The sequence below is a fragment of the Anabrus simplex genome, chromosome 2, assembly GCF_040414725.1.
Source record: "Anabrus simplex isolate iqAnaSimp1 chromosome 2, ASM4041472v1, whole genome shotgun sequence".
Lineage (NCBI taxonomy): Eukaryota > Metazoa > Arthropoda > Insecta > Orthoptera > Tettigoniidae > Anabrus > Anabrus simplex.
Genome location: NC_090266.1, coordinates 89744856 through 89765562, shown reverse-complemented (window position 1 = coordinate 89765562; position 20707 = coordinate 89744856).

The window sequence follows — 20707 nt, the reverse complement described above, 5'->3', positions numbered from 1 at the left end:
TAACATCCAAAATATTGACATTGGAGAAAAATTACTTTTATATTCATATCAGCATCACCAAATTAGGTAATGAATGCTAAAATATAAGATACACAAAACCTTTGTCAAATTTTGTTATATACCGGGTGAGTTGGCCATGTGGTAATGGGTGCACAGCTGTGAGCTTGAATCTGGGAGATAGTGGGTTCAAACCCCACTGTTGGCAGCCCTGAAGATGGTTTTCCATGGTTTCCCATTTTCACATCAGGCAAATGCTGGCATTGTACCCTAATTAAGGCCATGGCTGCTTCCTTGCCATTCCTAGGTCCTCCCTATCCTCTCGTCACCATAAGACCTATCTGTGTTATGCAACATAAAGCAAATTATAAAAGAAAAATTGTTAGGCAGTGTTATCACATGCACTATCTTCATTGTTGTATTTACTGTCTTTTCATCTACTACCTAAAGTAGTTTCGAGGAGACTTTGAGTGCAATCATATTTGCTACTCAAACCCATTGTGTGAACTGTGGGGACACTGTCACTAATTCAAAGACTTTAAGTAAACAATACACGAGACAATAACAAACATGTCACATTCCTTACCTATTCACAGAAATTTAAACTTTGGAGGTACCCAAACTGCTTGCGGAAATGTACCATCCTATGCTTGGCAGGTGAAACCTATCTGTTGCACTGAAGGTCATCGCAGATTCAGCGACTCTGCCTTGTCATCCAAGGAAAATCTATTAAACTATTTTGAATGAGGTCAAAAATTTGTTGTGGACACAATGATTAATACTTAATTCCAAGAAATATTATTTACAAAAAATACATGCCAGCTAAGCCTGATGGTCTGGCAAGCAGCAAATGGAAGAATGCTATTAAGATGACTGCCAATATTTGCCTTCCTTCCAGTCAGGTCTAAGAATGGAAGCCACTGTCGGTACTACACATTCAGAGAGCCTGTCCTTCCAGAAAATTATGTAGAAATACCAGTCATCACAGGATAAGTTCAGTAATAGCTGTGTGATGGAATCTTCTCATGTAATAGGTGGTGGTGGTGGTGATTATTGTTTTAAAAGTATCAGGTGTAAGATCGATGTGAATATTACAGGTATTCACTCTGGTCTCGAAGCAAGAATAGATTAACAGCTATTCACCTCCAAAACATACTTTCCTCACTCTAAATTTGCCATGCAGAATGTGGTCAATGTTGAACAGTATTAGAACAAATCATGTTATATGTGCTGACCTGTTGTGGAAGTGGGGCATGGGAAATCCTGAGTCCAATATGCATGTGTCTCTTTTCCTTACAAATCATCCAAAATATTATTGAGGAATGTCCACTGTCCTCCTAGCCTGAAAATTTTCTGGATTTTGAATGCTACTCCAGAGGCTCTATATTTTATAAATGATTTAGAAAGTAATTTATAATTTCCTTCTTTCCATTTAGATTTTCTTCTTCTTGTTAAATTTAGTACATTTAGTAAGGAAGATTATGTGTTTCCCAGATGCAAACCAGGCTGAAGACAAACAAATACTGGCTTTGCTTTTTCAGGCTAGCTGCAGTTATACACAAAACTAAGTTACAAAAAGGGACAAACAAATGCAAATAAAGTCATACATAGAAAGGCAGGAACACGAATAAGATAAACAAAATGACACATGAGTAAGGGAAGAGAAAAAAAAGAGAAGTGTTTCTCTCAATTTTCCAATCTTTGTGTTTAAGGCTTAATATCAAAAAAGGTTACTTACTTCCCATAATCTTTGAGTTCAATGTAGCAAAGACATCTGTTGTTTAGTAATCGAGAATCATTGGGGTTAGCTTTCAAGGCAGTTGTGTAAAGTTCAATGGCTTCATGGTAGAAGCCCCACAGCTGTTTTATATAAGCTCTTTTTCCCAGAGCTTCAGCAAGATCTTCCATAGTGCTTCAATGCAGGCTTCCTGTAAACAATAAGTACTGGTATCACAGTCACACAAAATGTCTCACAGATGAAAACTAATCTGAATGAGAGTATGTGTTTGTGTATGTATGTTATGAACAGAACAGGTCAACAGTCCCAGTTACAATGTTCATGGCAAATGTTTGGGTAAAAGTACTACCTAGTTGTTGACATTTTGCCAAATAATTTCAAATACAGTAACAAGGAATTATGTACACGTATTCCATATTTCTGAGTGCATACACCATCTTAATTTACTTCTCTATGAGGACAAGTGGCAAACCTGATCCGCTTGACGGGACTGGTGCCCTGACATCATGGCGATTGCTTTCACAGTTAGTCAGACCTGACATGGTGCCAGATGCTCATCATCTTTGCAAAAAACTTTCAGGTATTTACAGTATATCTTAAAATTTTTGTTCTCAATGCAATTTTATTTTATTATATAATAATAATTAAAGCACACATGATTTGTTCACTTCCTTACATAAACCACTTTGTTATCGATATATCTATTCCATAATAACATACAAATATATACAATTATACCCTTCACTATTAAGGGGAAAATGCTGAAGCAATTCACTGTCGATTCTGTCAAGGATTGATATCAACAAGTCCTCACACTGATCAGTCACTTCACCATCACGGGGTCCATTCTGACAAATACAGATATCAACTCACTCCAACCCACATTCTACATTCTCTTACTGCACTGTCTCACTTTTTGTCACTGACTGAATGACTGACTGACTTCACCGTGGAGCCCAACTCTCACTGACTGATTCCACCATGGAGTCCAACTGACTATAGCTCCACCATGGAGCCCAACACTGACTGACTCTACCACGAAGTCCAACTGACTCCACCACAGAGCCAAACTCTGACTCTCAGCCTGTCAGCTCGATATATATAGCCTACTGTTCAACAAAATGTCTAGAAATATTGACTTCTGAAAATGTTCTTGCAACACTCTAAATGGTACATATCTGAACATACAAGAACAATTGACTGACTGGCCCCCAAACTGAAGTAGATCAAACCTGAATATTCTATTACATATACACAAACCACGTGGATATGTCTGCAAAATTCCTGATGTTTTGTATTTGGATAATAAATCAATACAGTGTGCTTCAAGAAATCTCCATATGTATCAGAACGATAGTGGATTATACCCAATACATGAATATTACAGAGTTTTGTACATTTCTCACCTATACAGTTTTTGAAGTTAGACATATTCACAGTATGTACGGTATTTGAGGTTTTACAAATGTACAATACATATTTACAGGGTACAGTCATACTTAGCATTTAATAAAAGAAATTTAAATATATTAAACATAATAATATTGAAGATTTTACAAAAGTTATGTTATGCATGCTTTTGTCAAAGTTATTTATGGTGTCAGCTGCTAGATCAGGAGAGTAAAGATTTTTCAATACTGAACAGGGATGCCTACTACTAGCTCAGTTCACATGTGAAATAGTTTTTCTTACAAATTTCATATGGGCTTCCTAAAGGAATGCTTACTAAACTGGTAGAATTTCACATCAATTGCAAAAGCTATCACTTTCAACACTACCATATTTTAACATGGACCTGCACCTGGCAGTGAACTTTGTCATTTTTCTGAATTTTAATACAGTAGAGTCTCGCTCATCCGACCTTAGCTTATCCGACATTCCGTGTTATCCGACACTGGTAGGCTTAATTTGAACTTTAGGTAGAGGCAATTCTGGGACCCCCGGTGTGGAGGGTGCGACCGTGGGACAAGCACTGACTGTCATGTGGAAGGACCAGGTTTTTCTCAAGGACAGGTGCAGCGAGTTTTCAGTCATTGTTCAGTGTAGTATTAGTTGGGTACGGATGTTATAGTTTTCATATCCTCTGTGAGTATGGTGAGTAAACGGAAGAAAGTGATTGTTTCTGTGGAAGATAAGTTGAGTGGGTTAAAGAGACTGGACAAAGGAGAAACTTTTCAAAAAGTGGTTTCAGATTATGGTGTTGTACATGTTACAGTGGGAGACTGGAAACATAAGAGGGAAGAAATTGAAAAGTGGTGCTCTACCAGAACAACAAGTGATGCACTGAAAATAAGAAAAACAATGAAAAATGTGAGTACAAAAAAGTAAGTGAAGCACTATTTCTTTGGTTCACTCAAAACCAGAAAAAAGGCCTGTCAATATCTGGCCCCATTCTGCAATATATGTCGGTGTATTTCCAGAATGGGTTTAATAAAAGGGACCCTAATTTTACTGCCAGTGCTGGGTGGCTTGATCGGTGGAAAAAATGATACGGCATTGGGCAGCTTAATATCTATGGAGAAAAACTGTCAGCTAAATCTGACGAGGTTGTGAAATTTAAAAGGAAATTTCAAGAAATAATTCTTGCTGAAAGATTAACCAGTGATCAGATTTTTAATTGTTATGAGACTGGGCTAAATTTCAAGTTGCTGCCATCAAAACTCTCGCAGCCCAAAGCAGGACATCTCCACCTGGCTACAAGCGTAGTAAGTAAAGAGTTTTACTGTTCTTGCCTATAATAATATTACTGGGAACTTAAAAGCAACCGTGCTTATGATCGGCAAAGCAAAGAAGCCTAGGATATTTAAAAACATTTCTGTTAATGTTCCCGTTCATGTTCTTTCCCCTAACGTGACGTCATTATGCCACCAATGGACCAAGGTATGCTGGAAATATTGAAGAGGAAATATCGGTGGAAACTCCTTTCATCCCAGATAGAGAAAATGGACAACGGCAATGACATGATAGAAAATTTAAAATGAAACAACATGAAAGACGTGGCATATTGGATAGCGCAGTCTTGGGAAGAAGTTGAAACAATGACATTAGAAAGTTTTGGAACATATTGTTGAGTGAGGTTGAACATCGAGAGGTGGTACAAGAAGACATGGAAAACATTGTTCCATTACTGAATTGCATTCCTGACTGTGAGGATGCTATGACTCAAGATGTAAGTGCTGTGCACAAGATCAGCTGTTTGATCTAACTGACCCTGACATTATTCGTTTTGTGAATGCTAACGAAAATGTGGGTGATGAAGAAGAACGAGGTATTGCAGAACAAAAGGAGAAAACGATGACTCACAATGAAGGATTATCGTCGATGGCGGGATCTCGCACCAAGACAACGTGAATCAGCAGGCAAGCAGACATTGTTGACAAGTTTCTTTTCATAAGACATTTGGAATGTTTTCGTTCAATACTGCATCTACTGTACAATTGAATTGATAAGTCAATAAACAGAGTACCATAAGACATAGTAATACAGTATAGCCTTCCTGTTTGTTTTATTTCATTTTCAAAGATATTCTGTATTATCCGACATTTTCGGTGATCCGACGTACTCCAGGTACCATTTAGGTCGGATAATCGAGACTCTACTGTACATTATTACACAAGAGCGAAATATAGTACATACCTGATTTTTATGACATATGAAGGTATCAGCCATCCAAAATGATGATGTAAATCAGGAAGTATATATCTAATCTAATATAATTATACTAGTCTTATGAACAACATTAAAAACGTGTAGAAAAAAGCTTTTACATTCCAGTTGTACTAATAAGCCTGCTCAAACAGTAAAAATGAATCATTTACTGTGGCTACATAAGCCACAAATAAACACAATTACATTAAATGTAAACCCAGGATCGACCCCTCGACCTCCTGCATGCTAACCCAAAACTCTATCCACTGCACCAACTGTACATCACGACTAATACGTGCTGACAGAGATAGTTACCCTACATGTGGTTACAGTGTTGCCAGATTGCCACTGTTCAATGACCTTTTTCTCCCAGATATACCCGTAGGACGAACTTTTGTGAGAGACTCTTTTTATTGCTGGCAAGTGAGGAGTCGTGCTGCGATGCCCGAGTGCGCCAATTTCGCTTCACCCTATATATATTTGCATATATATCATTGAAACTGTTTATATTTTTTGAAGTGCATAAAATTGTGAACAACATTGTGATTTGACTTTCTTGGATAAGTCAAGTATTTTAGTGTCTGGTATGGGTGCAAACATTTTGAAGCACTTTTTTGGAAACTCAGGATGGCTGTAACGATATAATGAAAGGTACAAAACAAAAATATTTTTATTTCAATAACCTGTGATATTAGGATTTAATAAAATGTATTACACTGCATGCTTTTCTTTTAAAAACCTATTTTTAAGAATTTTTTACTGAAAGTATACAAAAATCCTGAAAATCATGTGACCGTAACAGTCAAATAAATAGACCATTTGAGGGTTAATGGAGATGAAAGCATGTATTTTTTTGAACCCTAAAGGTAACAAGGTTCTGGCTGCAAAGGGAAATACACAGGTGTACAGTCAAGTAAACCCTGATGAGAAATAATATTTAACTATTTTTTTAACAGCAAATGCTGCTGGTGTTATAGAACCTCCTTCAGTTATTTTCAAATATGAGAGTGTTACAGCTGACTTGTCCTAAAGTTTCTCTCAAGATTGTGGGGGTAGGGGGGTAAAAAGATTGGAAACTATATGGATGAATGCTGGTTGGTTCTGTGAGTATGTCACAAAACATTCCACTCATGGTTGGAAAAAGAGTAAGATCACATTACTTATTATTCTGTTTCCAAATGGGCATGCCTCTCATGTGGTACACCATTTTGCAATGACAATAGCATATTGCTGGTAGCTTTGTTCCTCTATATTACTCACCTGATACAGCGTATGGATGTATCAGTAATTTGAGCATTGAAAGGTAGCTGGAAGGATGGAGTTCATGATTGGAGATTTAAAATCATAGATAACCCTGTCTTAAAGAAGAAGCATTTCCCCCCACCCCCACCCCTCCACAGTAAGAAGCCCTGGATTAGCTACCACTGAGCATATACAGGTTTAGGAAAAATGGACTGCTGCATTGAAATCCAGTTGCACCTTTTGAGTGCAAGAAAAATCTAATAATGGCCAAGGCATGGAATATATTCACTCAGAAACTGGAGAAAGCAGCAGAGGCAATAAGAAACTACTGTATATTTTTATCAGAGGTAAAAGGAAACCAATGAATATCATAAAGGCACTTGAAGGTGAAAATGGAAATCTGATTAGGACAGAAAGTGACATGAGAGAAGTCCTGATGAACCATTTCGACCACCTACTGAGTAGATCAGTTCAAGAACAAAATACAGAACTGGAAATCCAAGCCTACAATGAAGAACCTCCCATCATCTGGAAAGAAACTGAGACAGCCTTAAAATCTATGCCTAAAGGAAAAATCTTCAGGTGCAGATGAAGTGAATGTGGACGTGATAAAGGCAGCAGGCATCCAGGGTATACAATGGCTGCACAGAGTACTAAATGCCATATGGACAGACAACAAAATACCTGCAGATTGGAGCAAGGGTGTTATAATTCCCCTGTTTAAGAGAGGCAGCATATGGAAACCCACCAACTATAGAGGAATTACACTGCTGTCTCATGTGCTAAAAATTCTAGAAAAGATCATAGAAAGGAGATTGAGAACCATCATTGAGGAGGAGCAATATGGATTCAAAAGTAACAGACCAACAATGGTTCTAATTTTCAGCACCAACATGCTGATGAAGAAGTATTGGGAGAAAGGCAAGAACCTGGTCATTGTATTTATGGATATAGAAAAGGCCTATGATAGTGTTATAAGAGATAAGATCTGGGAGTGCCTGAGGAAAAGAAATGTGCCTGAAGGACTGGTAACCGGGTTAGTTGGCCATGCGGTTGGGGGTGTGCAGCTGTGAGCTTGCATCCGGGAGATAGTGGGTTTGAATCCCACTGTCGGTAGCCCTGAAGATGGTTTTCTGTGGTTTCCCATTTTCATACACGGCCATTTCCTTACCACTCCTAGCCCTTTCCTATCCCATCATCACCCTAAGACCTATCTGTGTCAGTGCGATGTAAAGCAACTAGCAAAAGAAAAGAAAAGAAAAAAAAAAAGGACTGCTAAGGAAAATTCAAATGTTGTACAAAGACTGTACTAGTTGTGTACACATTGCAGAGGTTGATCATCATGGTTTGAGACCAAGAGTGGAGTTCAGTAAGTACGTGCACTGTCCCCACTACTATTCATCACTGTTATGGACAATATAATGAAGAAGGTCAAGGAAAAATTAGGTGAACTTAATGCTGCGGCCTTTGCTGATGATATCATGATTTAGGGTGAACCAGAAGTGAAAGTACAGACCGGACTCAAAGTATGGAAATCCCAGTTCCAGGAATATAACCTCAACATCAGTGAGACCAAGGCAGTGGTGATGGCAGTCAACAGAGAAGGACGTCCAGTAAGTGTAAAACTAGGAGACCACCAACTAGAGTGTGTGGATAGTTTTCCTTACCTTGGAAGTGTAATCTCCAGTGATAATTTGGTCAGAAAGGAAATTACAAACAGAGTGCAAAAGGGATCAGGATTCTACCAACAAGAAAGAACACTTTTATGGGATGACATGATTCCAGAACCAGCCAAACTGATGATGTTCAACAGCTATTTCATACCAATATTGACCTACGGTATTGAAGCGTGCACCCTCACAAAAAGAGATTCATCAAGACTGCAAGCATCAGAGATGAAATTTCTTATATCCACCAGCCAGAAGACCAAGATGGATAAGTTAAGAAATGAGGAGGTGAGGAAAGAAGTCGGAATAAAGACATCCATATTAGACCAAATCAGCACATCCAGACTACGGTGGTATGGGCATGTGATGAGGATGGAACCTGCAAGAACAGCCAGAATAAATTTGGAAAACAAGTGGAGGGGAAAAACCTGCAGAAAGACCTAAAACCCGATGGATAAACATGATCAAGGTTGATCTAGTTACTAGCAGTGGATGATGTTCTCCATGACAAGTTATATATGGACAGGAAGAAGTGGAAGAGGCTCATTAAAAGTATCTGGGAAACTGAAACTGTACACTGATGATGATGATAGTGTTATTATCAGGCCTTGTAGGGTATAAGAGGGGTAGGAACAGATACAGATGTTGAGTGACCACTGTGAAGGACACAGAGTTTCCACATACACATGTGAGACAGCATTATCAGCACTTGACAGAGTTTGAAAGGGGCTTCATTGTGGGTCTCTATCTGGCCAGGTGTTCAAATCATACAATATCCAGATTTGTGCAGCATTCGGATGTGATAGTCACTTGATGTTGGATTACATGGGAATGTGAAGTCAGGCATACTCAATGTCAAAATTTCAGTCGAAGAAATCTGACCACCACAAGGGAGGCTCACCACATTGAGCTCCAGGCATAATGTAATCCCTTCACATCTGTGTCTACCATGTTGTTGGTAACACCACAATGCAAAGTGCTGCATTTGAAATGGTATCGTGACCGGGAAGCATGGACTGCTGATGAATGGCATTGAATTGTGCTTAGCAATGAATCACGCTTCTGCACTACCCCGGATGACCATTGTCTGCGAGTATGGTGGCAATATGCGGAAAGGTTCCTTTCTTCCAATGTTTAGGAAAGACACAGTGGTGTTACTCCTGGTGTCATGGTGTGGGGAGCCATTGGGTATGACTTCAGGTCATGGCTGGTAGTGATTGAGAGAACTCTAATGGCTCAATGGTACATCACGTACATCCTGCGTCCTCATGTGTTAACTCACTTGCAAAAGTATCCTGGTGCAATTTTTCAACTGGACAATGCTCATCCATATGGCACATGTCTCTATGAATTGTCTGTGTGATGCTGAAGTACTCCTGTGGCCAGCAAGAACCCCAAATCTGTCCCCGATAGAACATATGTGGGACCAGCTTGGATGTTGACTCCGTCCCAATGTCAGTATCCAGGATATCAAGGGCCAGTGAAAACAGTTGTTGGCTAGTGGACATAATGGTTTTATGACACAATTCCCAACTGAATCAGTGCATAAATCTGGGACAGAGCGGGTGCAATCATGGGCACCCATATGACAGCTTGTAGGGGGGACTAGACCTGGGGTACGTAGTATTTTAATATTTTGGAAGATAAATGGTGACTTGTGTTCTGTGGTAGAATAACCCACGGTATACCCTGCCTGTTGGTGGTAGACAGTACTACCACTTCTACATAATACTGACTTTTAAATCATTTTCTTGAAAGGAAAATACCTGACTACATTAGATTTTTGCCTTTCCCTGAGAGCTATGAGGGGGCCGCGGCCCCACCTTGCCCCTGTGTGTGGGCGCCCTTGGGTGCAATGTCATTACTGATTAGTGGGCTCATACTGCCAAGTTCTTTGTAAATTTGGCTTGATTTTGTATTCACTGAAATGACATCACATACCCTCTCAACATATGAAGTTTCATTTTGCTTTGTCCTTCCCTTCTGGGTGTTTCAATTTTTATGTGTCAGGCCATGCATATGCAAGAGAACATTGAAAATGAAGCAGTTAATCTGATGCTTTGCAGTCTTGGTGAAGGGAAAGGAGTTCTACCCAGCCTACCTTGGACAACACTGGACCAGCTATTATTGACCTGCCAGAGTAACTCTTAGTTCTCATAAAGCTGGCCCTTCAAATATTCCAAATTGCATTTTGGAAGGTGTTATTTTTGCCAGAATAGACTGGAACTGAAAAGAAATCTAAAGAAATGTGCTGGGTTTTGGCTTATCTGATAAATTGAGTATGTACATTGATAAAAAGAGGACAAAGCAATGAAGAAATGAAGAAAATGTAGAAAAGAAGGGTCCTGGAGTGACAGAGGAAGAACGGGATGGAGAAGAGCTCAAAAAGAAAACCTACCCTAAGAAAACAAGCAAAGAAGAGAAAGAGGAAGGAATAGAAATTGGACTTATGTTGTGATATTGAGAAAGAATGGATTCCTTCAGGAGAAAGCTTGAGCTTATCTGATTCAGATTTCTCAGATGTTGAGACACCAGCCAAGCCAGCAATGCAGGAAGACAGCCAGAAGCTGTGTTTGCTGAGGTTCAAGATGTGGCTGCTGAAAATTGAATGGATATTAAGCTCACTGCAACCACTTGAAGCTGCTAAAGTATAACCGAACATCCTAAAATCAGCATCAAAGCAGCCCAAGAAGGAACTGGTCAAACTCCAGTCAACATTAAAATTGCTGGAATCACTGACCTTAAAGCTCCTTGAATACCTCTGGAAGCAAGAAGTGTAAAGAAACATATTAAATTTGGCATCGAACTGACTGGTGAAATGTTACTGAATGCTGAGCTTAGTGGAACCTCTGATATTTTAATAACTGAGTTCTTAAATGAAAATAAGATGAGAGAAAGCAAGAATTCCCAATCAACACATCTTCATAGAAGTTATTCCATTGCTGAATGCAGGCTTTTATTAGCTTGGACAGTGTACCGAACCTTATGTTCGTTACGTACAACTACTTATATGACCTTACCTTTCTATTTCTCTGAGGCTATACCATACGCCTGGTTGTTAATCTAATATTGTTTCTCTGACTCAACTGTAACTTATTCCCTAATTTGACAGATGGCGACTCTGTGTCATTTCAATTTCCTAGATTGGTTCTTCTCGACCAGCTTTGTCTTTATAACCTGTTTGACAGAGAATAAATACAAATTATAACAAGAGGAAGATGGCGACATGTATCTCCGATATGCGTATCGTGTGGTACACAAAACTATTATTTATGATGAGATCTTTCATTTTCTCTATCCGCACATCTGACCTTGTGTGCTGGATTATATAACAGGTACTTTATTATTCCTTTCTTTTGTTGCCAAGGCTAATGTAACTTTGCATTTCTGTAATCTCTTTTAGGTTGTTTCTTAATTTCCATGGCCATGTGATCTTCTTTTAATTTATTCTATTACTCTACTTATTTTATTCATGCTGAGTAGGGATGAAAAGATAATGCAAACCCGCTTCATGTGCATGTATGTATGACTTGATTTTGCTGAATGCGTTGTTATGCCTGGACCTGTTTATATCTGTTCTCCTCCTGCGTATCACCTTTGGTCTGAGTGATACTATTTGTGCTACAGCACTAACTTAGGTTCTATTCGTTTTCGCATCCCTTGCTGTACAGCATATATGATTTGAAATTCCATTGGATTGGGCGACCCTTCGCATTTACATGAGGGGGCTCTGTTATTTTAACCTTGTTAACCTGATTCAGCCCATGCCTGCATGTATGATAAATTGTGCTGCTGCAAATCTACCGCAGTGTGTCTCAGTTTTATCTTTTTATTTGATACCTTGGACTGTCAGTCTAGCTATGCTCATTGTGTGAATAGACTGTGTAAATGGTGGGTTTTTACTATCTATTATGTCTTTTCCTTACTGACATTGTTTATTCCTTATTTGTGTGGGCATTTTGTTGCATTTTGTTCCCGCGTTGTGTTGTATGCTTTGGGTCCATTTTACTTTTTGGGGATCTTTCTCCGTTACTCTTAACTAGTTCTTAGAGATCACGTTTATTTGTGTTGCCATGGCAACGTCTTATTACCTTTTCCTATAATCTATTGTTTTCCCTGGTTTACAATCTTTGGGATATGTGCCCCTTTCTCAATACTCATATTCATGGATTCTCTCAGGAAAAATAAAACGTCTTCCTTGACGATTATCAAGAGAGTAAGGTCTTTACGATTCGAGACTGATATGTAACCTTTTCCACCTTCCTCATATAAAAGTGTGGTTAATTGTTTTGAGGGCTGTTTGAAGGAGAAATAATAAGGAAAACATATTATTCTAGTTTCTGTATGCAACAAGTGGATTCAAATGAATAATGAAAGAGATGTCCATAAAAATCAAATACCCTTAAAAATAATCATGCTGACTCACGCGAGTTGTATTTCATGCATTTGTTGCATCCTGTAATTTATGTGTTCTCTTTATGGTTTTCTTTTTTTGTTTTTTTTTGTTTTGCCTTAACCCAAAGATAAACTCCTCTTTACACCAATGTGTTTCTGTCTTGGGTTTGCCTTTCTTAATCATACTTTATTTTAAGTAAATTGTCGGTTTTGACCGATCCTACAGCAAATTTCTGGGTATGCTAATGAGTCGGTTTGTGTAGTGGGTGGTGGAACAGAATCATCAAAAAGATACTGGAAATAACTTTGTGAAGTGGTGGACATTCTGGAAAAAGAGCAGGTTAATGAATTTGTCATGAAACCTAAAAGAGATTGTGAAATATATCTATAAGGGCTGAAAAAGGAACTTTAGTTCTGGACACAAACCGTAGGGCCTACTATTTTAAATTACCATCCCCATTGCTGTATGGTTCTGGAACTTCTTGGAACCACTTCTTGAGTGGTTTTATAATGTTTTGTGATTTTTAATAGTTTTTCAGTTTTCTTGGAGATTTCGTTTATAGCCTATATTTTATAATATTTCTTGAAATATGTGTGTTATAACTGTTGGGCCTATATACAGGATCTCTCTTATAAACCCAAACCATCCAGTAGTGTTTCTACTCTCCGAGACCTAAGCGGCTGTACGGAAGGCGCGCACATTGTTCTTGACCTTGCAAGCAGTGTTGCCAACTTATATTTTCAAGATCCGCTAAATACTAACAAAAATCCGCTAAAATTCTGACAAGAAATTCGATCTCAAATAATAAGCAATAATAATAATAGTAAATGTCTGCACTCACCTGATCTGTGAGTTTCACTGGGTTTACTCCCTGCCTGCAAGCCGGCGAGCTAAAACTTGTAGGTGTTTTACTGCCGGGTACAAACTAGGTGAATCCCCTACCTCAAGGGCCACGCACAGAACAGGCCAGTTCATTAAACGGTCTTCCTTCATAGCATAAATATAAATGCTACTCTCTCACAGTTTCATTATCTGTCGTCATTCGTCAACTAAAAGATAAGTAACCTTACCCCACGCATTACAAATTTATTTTACCATGGTCTCATAACATAAAATTCAAAATAACATGTTTTCCTCATGTGACTGCTAGCTCTTGACAAGAAATGCGGAATAGCTCAGAGACAGACTGGAGTACAAATTTTAAACAATGTAAAATGGATAAAACACTAAATTCCGCTATAATAAATCTGGAATTCCGCCAAAAATTCCGCTGTACGCTAAATGATATATTTCTCTGCCGACAGTCTTCTAATTCCACCAAATTTAGCAGAAAATCTGCTAGGTTGGCAACACTGCTTGCAAAGAACATGCACATATTCGACCTAGCATCAATAGCCAGTCTGTATCTCAGCTTTTAACATGGTGAGACAGTTATCATTGCAACACCGTATTTTCGTATGTAAAAGTTATTTTAAGTATGAGTCGGCTCGACGGGTATGCGATGCATTTTTTCTGCAATTTCCTGGTTTCATCTTGATGGTTGTGTGAACAGTCATAACTCTCACTATTGGTATGCAGAAAGTCCTAATGGTGTTTATGAATTCCTTCATTATGAACGATGACATTTCCAGCATCTTTTATAAGATAAGATTCCATATAAGGTGTTATACAGGCTTAAAGCAGGGCGGCCACGCTCAACATAAGTTGGGCTGAGGCAGCTGCTGTAGCGCAGAGTACAAACACCAAGCGCTAGGTCTGGGTTTATAAGAGGGACTCTGTATACTTTTATGATTACATTCATAAATATGTTTTCAATGTTCTTACCTGCCTAGGCAGCTTAAGTTTAATTATTTTCATTATAGCCTTAATTTTTACCATATGAATACTTTATTTGTCTGATTTTATGATGTATTTGTTAAAACAATAGATGCTTAGAGACATTCTCTGATTTAGTATGCATAAGCATAACTGAATTGATGGGTATTTTTCATTTCAAAATAATAAATAAAGGATTGCTTGAGTAGGCCTATTATGAAATTACCATTTGCATGTCAACTACTGATACATCTTCCTATCAGCCATTGAGAAAATCATAATAAAATGTGTCAATTACTGACTGAAATTAGAGTACTGTAAAATTTCAATTTTCTCCTCAATAAGTCAAGGTTTTCCATTTTTAATGAAATTTAGCTAGAAGAAGTCATGGAGAACAAAGAGAAGAAAAAATGGAGGTGATGTTGTAGAAAATAAAGCCAAGGTGGACAGAACTGTACATATTTTTATTGTACATACTATCAACTATTGGTACTCTTACCTTACTAACATGTAAAACATTTACTACAAACCCCCCATGGCACTACAGCCCTTGAAGGGCCTTGGCCTACCAAGCGACCCCTGCTAAGCCTGGAGGCCTGCATATTACGAGGTGTCATGTGTTCGGCACGACAAATCCTCTCGGTCGTTATTCTTGGCTTTCTAGACCGGGGCAGCTATCTCACCATCAGATAGCTCCTCAATTCTAATCACGTAGGCTGAGTGGACCTCGAACCAGCCCTCAGGTCCAGGTAGAAATCTCTAGGTTCTCTGGGTAAGAGGCAGGCACACAACCCTACACCACGGGGCCGGCATTTAATGCAATATTCTTAAAATTACTTTCCAGTGACATGCAAGTCAGATTAAAAAACACATGAAGCCTAATATAACTAATCTTACATGACATTACTACATAATACTAATTAAGATTTAATGTAATATTTGAAACAATTATTAGAACAGGATATTGCACTTGGGATATAATAATTTGATTAACATGACTTACAAGGTTTACACTAATTCTTTTAAATTTCTCCTTTCCTATTGAATTATAATGAAAAGCACAGAGTGACATGAAGAAGATAATATAGCTTCTATCATACTAAGCACATCAACTTATGGATGAATATGATATTAAAGTCTCATAGCTCTATTAATTGGAGAGTTCTTATGAATTACAATCTTAGCCTTTGAAAGAAGATATTTCTAGGACACTTAGTTTCAGTGAGGTATAGAAGGAGCTCGATTGTAACATATTTGAATCCTCAGTTCAATAGTTAATTACTTTGTACTGGAAATTTAAATCCTTGCAATTTCATCTTAGTGCAAGCTATTCACACCATATTTGTTCAGTATACTTTAATAATTTATGAATCTTGGACAATAATTTTGATTTTTTAGTCATGAATTTTAAAAACTTGTTTTGAGCACTCTTGATAAGAGTGATGCTTTTATAGTCATTGGGTTCCAAATAATTGAGCTGTACTCTAGTCTGAACGTTAATAAATGAGTTAAATACAGTTAAGTAAGAAATGAGACACATCATGGCAAGTTTTGAATGCAGATTTTTCTGGACACGAACATCCTCATGTGAACATCAACACACAATGAAACCACTACATGTGATTGATCACAAAGACCATGATGAATGACCCAGTTAAGTGGCTTCCCATCCAAAGTCACACCCTCTCACCACACCTAATCAGAAGGAATTTGAGAATATCATAACATAATTGTTTACAGTACACTATGTCTCCTGGTATGGCTAGAAGAACTCTTTTTCAATCAATACTGATCTGCATTTAGGGCAGTCGCCCAGGTGGCAGATTCCCTATCTGTTGTTTTCCTAGCATTTTCCTAAATGATTTCAAAGAAAAAGGAAATTTATTAAACGTCTCCCTTGGTAAGTTATTCCAATCCCTAACTCCCCCTCCTATAAATGAATATTTGCCTCAGTTTGTCCTCTTGAATTCCAACTTTACCTTCATATTGTGATCATTCCTACTTTTATAAACGCCACTCAAACTTATTCATCTACTAATGTCATTCCACGCCGTCTCTCCGCTGACAGCTCGGAACATACCACTTAATAATACCAATATAATGGTCCGTTATTGGACATTATAAATTTTCCAGCTAACTAATTCTTGGTTGCCTGCGTTTTGCACTCTTCTGCTAAGTTAGGCTCGTCAGTTGGGACTTAGCACACCACCCAAGACGCAAGGCTAGTGCATACCGTGGAGGCCACTGCATAGGCTATTTGAAGCCACCAGCAGTGCCAATGCACTATGAGAGCTATGTCTCATTTCCAAGCCACGTCTTGGGTGGTGTGCTAAGTCCCAACTGATGAGCCTAACTTAGCACACGAGGGCAAAACACAGGCGACCAAGAATGAGTTAGCTGGAAAATTCATAATGTCCAATAACGGACCATTATATTGGTATTATAAATTTAATCATTCAGGACAAATATTTTAGGTTCCCTATGGGAATCAATACCAACGTCACAAACCACTTAGTTGAGCAGCTCTTCTTCTTTCTCCCAATTCTTCCCAACCCAAACTTTGCAACATTTTTGTAACGCTACTCTTTTGTCGGATATCGCCCAGAAAAATTGAGTTGCTTTTCTTTGGATTTTTCCAATTCTTGAACCAGGTAATCCTGGTGAGGGTCCCATACACTGGAACCATACTCTAGTTGGGGTCTTACTAGAGACTTATATGCCCTCTCCTTTACATCCTTACTACAACCCCTAAACACCCTCATAACCATGTGCAGAGATCTGTACCCTTTATTTACAATTCCATTTATGTGATTACCCCAATGAAGGTCTTTCCTTATATTAACACCTAGATACTTACAATTATCCCCAACAGGAACTTTCACCCCATCAATGCAGTAATTAAAACTCAGAGGACTTTTTCTATTTGTGAAACTCACAACCTGACTTTTAACCCCGTTTATCAACATACCATTGCCTGCTGTCCGTCTCACAACATTATCGAGGTCATGTTGCAGTTGCTCAGAATCTTGTAAATTAAATAGAGAATAACATCATCCACAAAAAGCCTTACCTCCGATTCCACTCCTTTACTCATATCTTTTATACATATAAGAAAATATAAAGGTCCGATAATACTGCCTTGAGGAATTACCCTCTTAATTATTACAGGGTCAGATAAAGCTTCACCTACTCTAATTCTCTGAGATCTATTTTCTAGAAATATAGCAACCCATTCCGTCACCCTTTTGTCTAGTCCAATTGCACTCATTTTTGCCAGTAGTCTCCCATGATACACCCTATCAAATGCTTTAGACAGGTCAATCGCGATACAGTCCATTTGACCTCCAGAATCCATGATATCTGCTATATCTAGCTGGAATCCTACAAGTTGAGCTTCAGTGGAATAACCTTTCCTAAAACTGAACTGCCTTCTATCGAACCAGTTATTAAATTCACAAACATGTCTAATATAATCAGAAAGAATGCCTTCGCAAAGCTTACATACAATGCATGTCAAACTTACTGGCCTGTAATTTTCAGCTTTATGTCTATCACCCTTTCCTTTATACACAGGGGCTACAATAGCAACTCTCCATTCATCTGGTATAGCTCCTCCGACCAAACAATAATCAAATAAGTACCTCAGATATGGTACTGTATCACAACCCATTGTCTTTAGTATATCCCCAGAAATCTGATCAATTCCAGCCTCTTTTCTAGTTTTCAACTTTTGTATCTTATTGTAAATGTCATTGTTATCATATGTAAATTTTAATACTTCATTGGCCTTAGTCTCCTCCTCTATCTCGACATTTTCCTTGTAACCAACAATCTTTACATACTGCTGACAGAATATTTCTGCCTTTTGAAGATCCTCACATACACACTCCCCTTGTTCATTAATTATTCCTGGAATGTCCTTTCTGGAACATGTTTCTGCCTGAAAATACCTATACATACCCCGCCATTTTTCACTACAATTTGTATGACTGCTATTTATGCTTGCCATCATGTTATCCTTAGCTGCCTTCTCTGCTATATTCAATTTTCTAGTAAGTTCCTTCAATTTCTCCTTACTTCCACAGCCATTTCTAACTCTATTTCTTTCCAGACTGCACCTCCTTCTTAGTCTCTTTATTTCTCTATTATAATAAGGTGGGTCTTTACCATTCCTTAATTCCCTTAAAAGTACAAACCTGTTTTTGCATTCCTCAACAATTTCTTTAAACCCATCCCAGAGTCTGTTTACATTTTTATTTACCGTTTTCCACCGATCATAGTTACTTTTTAGAAACTGCCTCATGCCTGCTTTATCAGCCATATGGTACTGCCTAATAGTCCTACTTTTACGACCTTCCTTTCTATCACATTTATTTTGGACTACGACAAAAACAGCTTCATGATCACTAATACCATATATTACTTCAGTTTCCCTATAGAGCTCATCTGGTTTTATCAGCACCACATCCGGGATATTTTTCCCTCTGGTTGGTTCCATCACATTCTGAATCAGCTGTCCTTCCCATATTAACTTATTTGCCATTTGTTGGTCATGCTTCCTGTCGTTCGCATTTCCTTCGCAATTGACATCTGGCAAATTCAGATCTCCCGCTACAATTACAATTTTCTTCCATGTCGTTTCCCACATAGCCGACTATCCTATCAAATAATTCCGAATCCACGTCAGTGCTACCCTTGCCCGGTCTGTACACTCCAAATATATCAAGTTGCCTATTATCTTTAGAAATGAGCCTTACACCTAGAATTTCATGTGTCTCATCTTTAACTTTTTCGTAGCTTACAAATTCTTCTTTCACCAGAATGAACACTCCCCCTCCCACCATTCATATCCTATCTATATGATACACACTCCAATGCCATGAGAAAATTTCTGCATCCATTATATCATTTCTCAGCCATGATTCAACTCCTATTACAATATCTGGTAAATATATATCTATTAAATTACTTAATTCTATTCCTTTATTTACAATACTTCTACAGTTCAACACTAACAATTTTATGTCATCCCCCTTGATTTCCAGTTCCCTGTTCCCTTACCACCGCTCCCTAGGCCACCCTGTTTCCCTGAATGTACCTCCCTATTACCCTTCCAAACAAATTTCCTAACTTATACGTACCACTGCGGTTTAAGTGAAGGCCATAAGAGCGCAGATCCCTATCTCCTACCCACCCATTAGGATCTAGAAATTTTACTCCCAGTTTCCCACATACCCACTCCATAATCTCATTTAAATCCCCAATCACCCTCCAGTCAGTATCCCTCCTACACAGTATTCCACTAATAACAATCTCCGTTTTCTTAAACTTCACCCGTGCTGCATTTACCAGATCCCACACATCTCCAACTATGTTTGTACTTATATCAGCTTGCCTTACGTTGTTGGTACCAACGTGAAACACTACCACCTTCTCCTTCCCCTCCTCCCTCTCTTCTACTTTCCTCAACATCTGCCTCAGCTTAATTCCTGGATAACATTCTACCCTGGTTACTTTTCCGCCACACACTTTCCCCATGTGTCTAACGATGGAATCCCCCATGACCAGAGCCTCAACCCTACCCACCTCATTTGATCCCCTCCCCTCCTGGTCAGCCCTATCTTTCCTGATAACTGCAGAAGCTACTTCCTCCTCTCTTTTCCCCTTCCCATGACCCTGTTCCACCTGTCTTTTCCTATCCTCTACTCTACATTTCCCTTTCCTACCTTTTCCCTTCCTCCTACTTCCACACATCTCAGCAACAGTTCCCTGTCCCTCATCTTCCCTCTGTTGTTCTACCTGGAGTGACTCGTACCGATTTCGTACAGACACCTGTCCTGAATTCTGATCCTGAATAGAGCCGTTAGCCTGCAATCTCCTTCCCCTTAGAACATTAGACCACCTGTCTTCTACAACTCCCCCCCCCCCCTTTCCTTCCCCTCCCTCTTGTATACCTACTGTAACCTGTACATTGTTTGAGGGAGTCCTATCTTCCTTCGTGTCTTCTGTGAGAATCCTAATTATCTCCCTCAAACTCTCCAACTCCTCCCTCATACCCCTCAATGCCTCACCACACCCACAGTTCATACACTCGCGCTCCTTAGCCATTCTTATGGAAAGAATGAAAATAAAAATAAAATAACTTATTTGCAAAAAATAAAAGAACGGATGTATATATTGTCTGGGATAGTACTCAAAGATCAC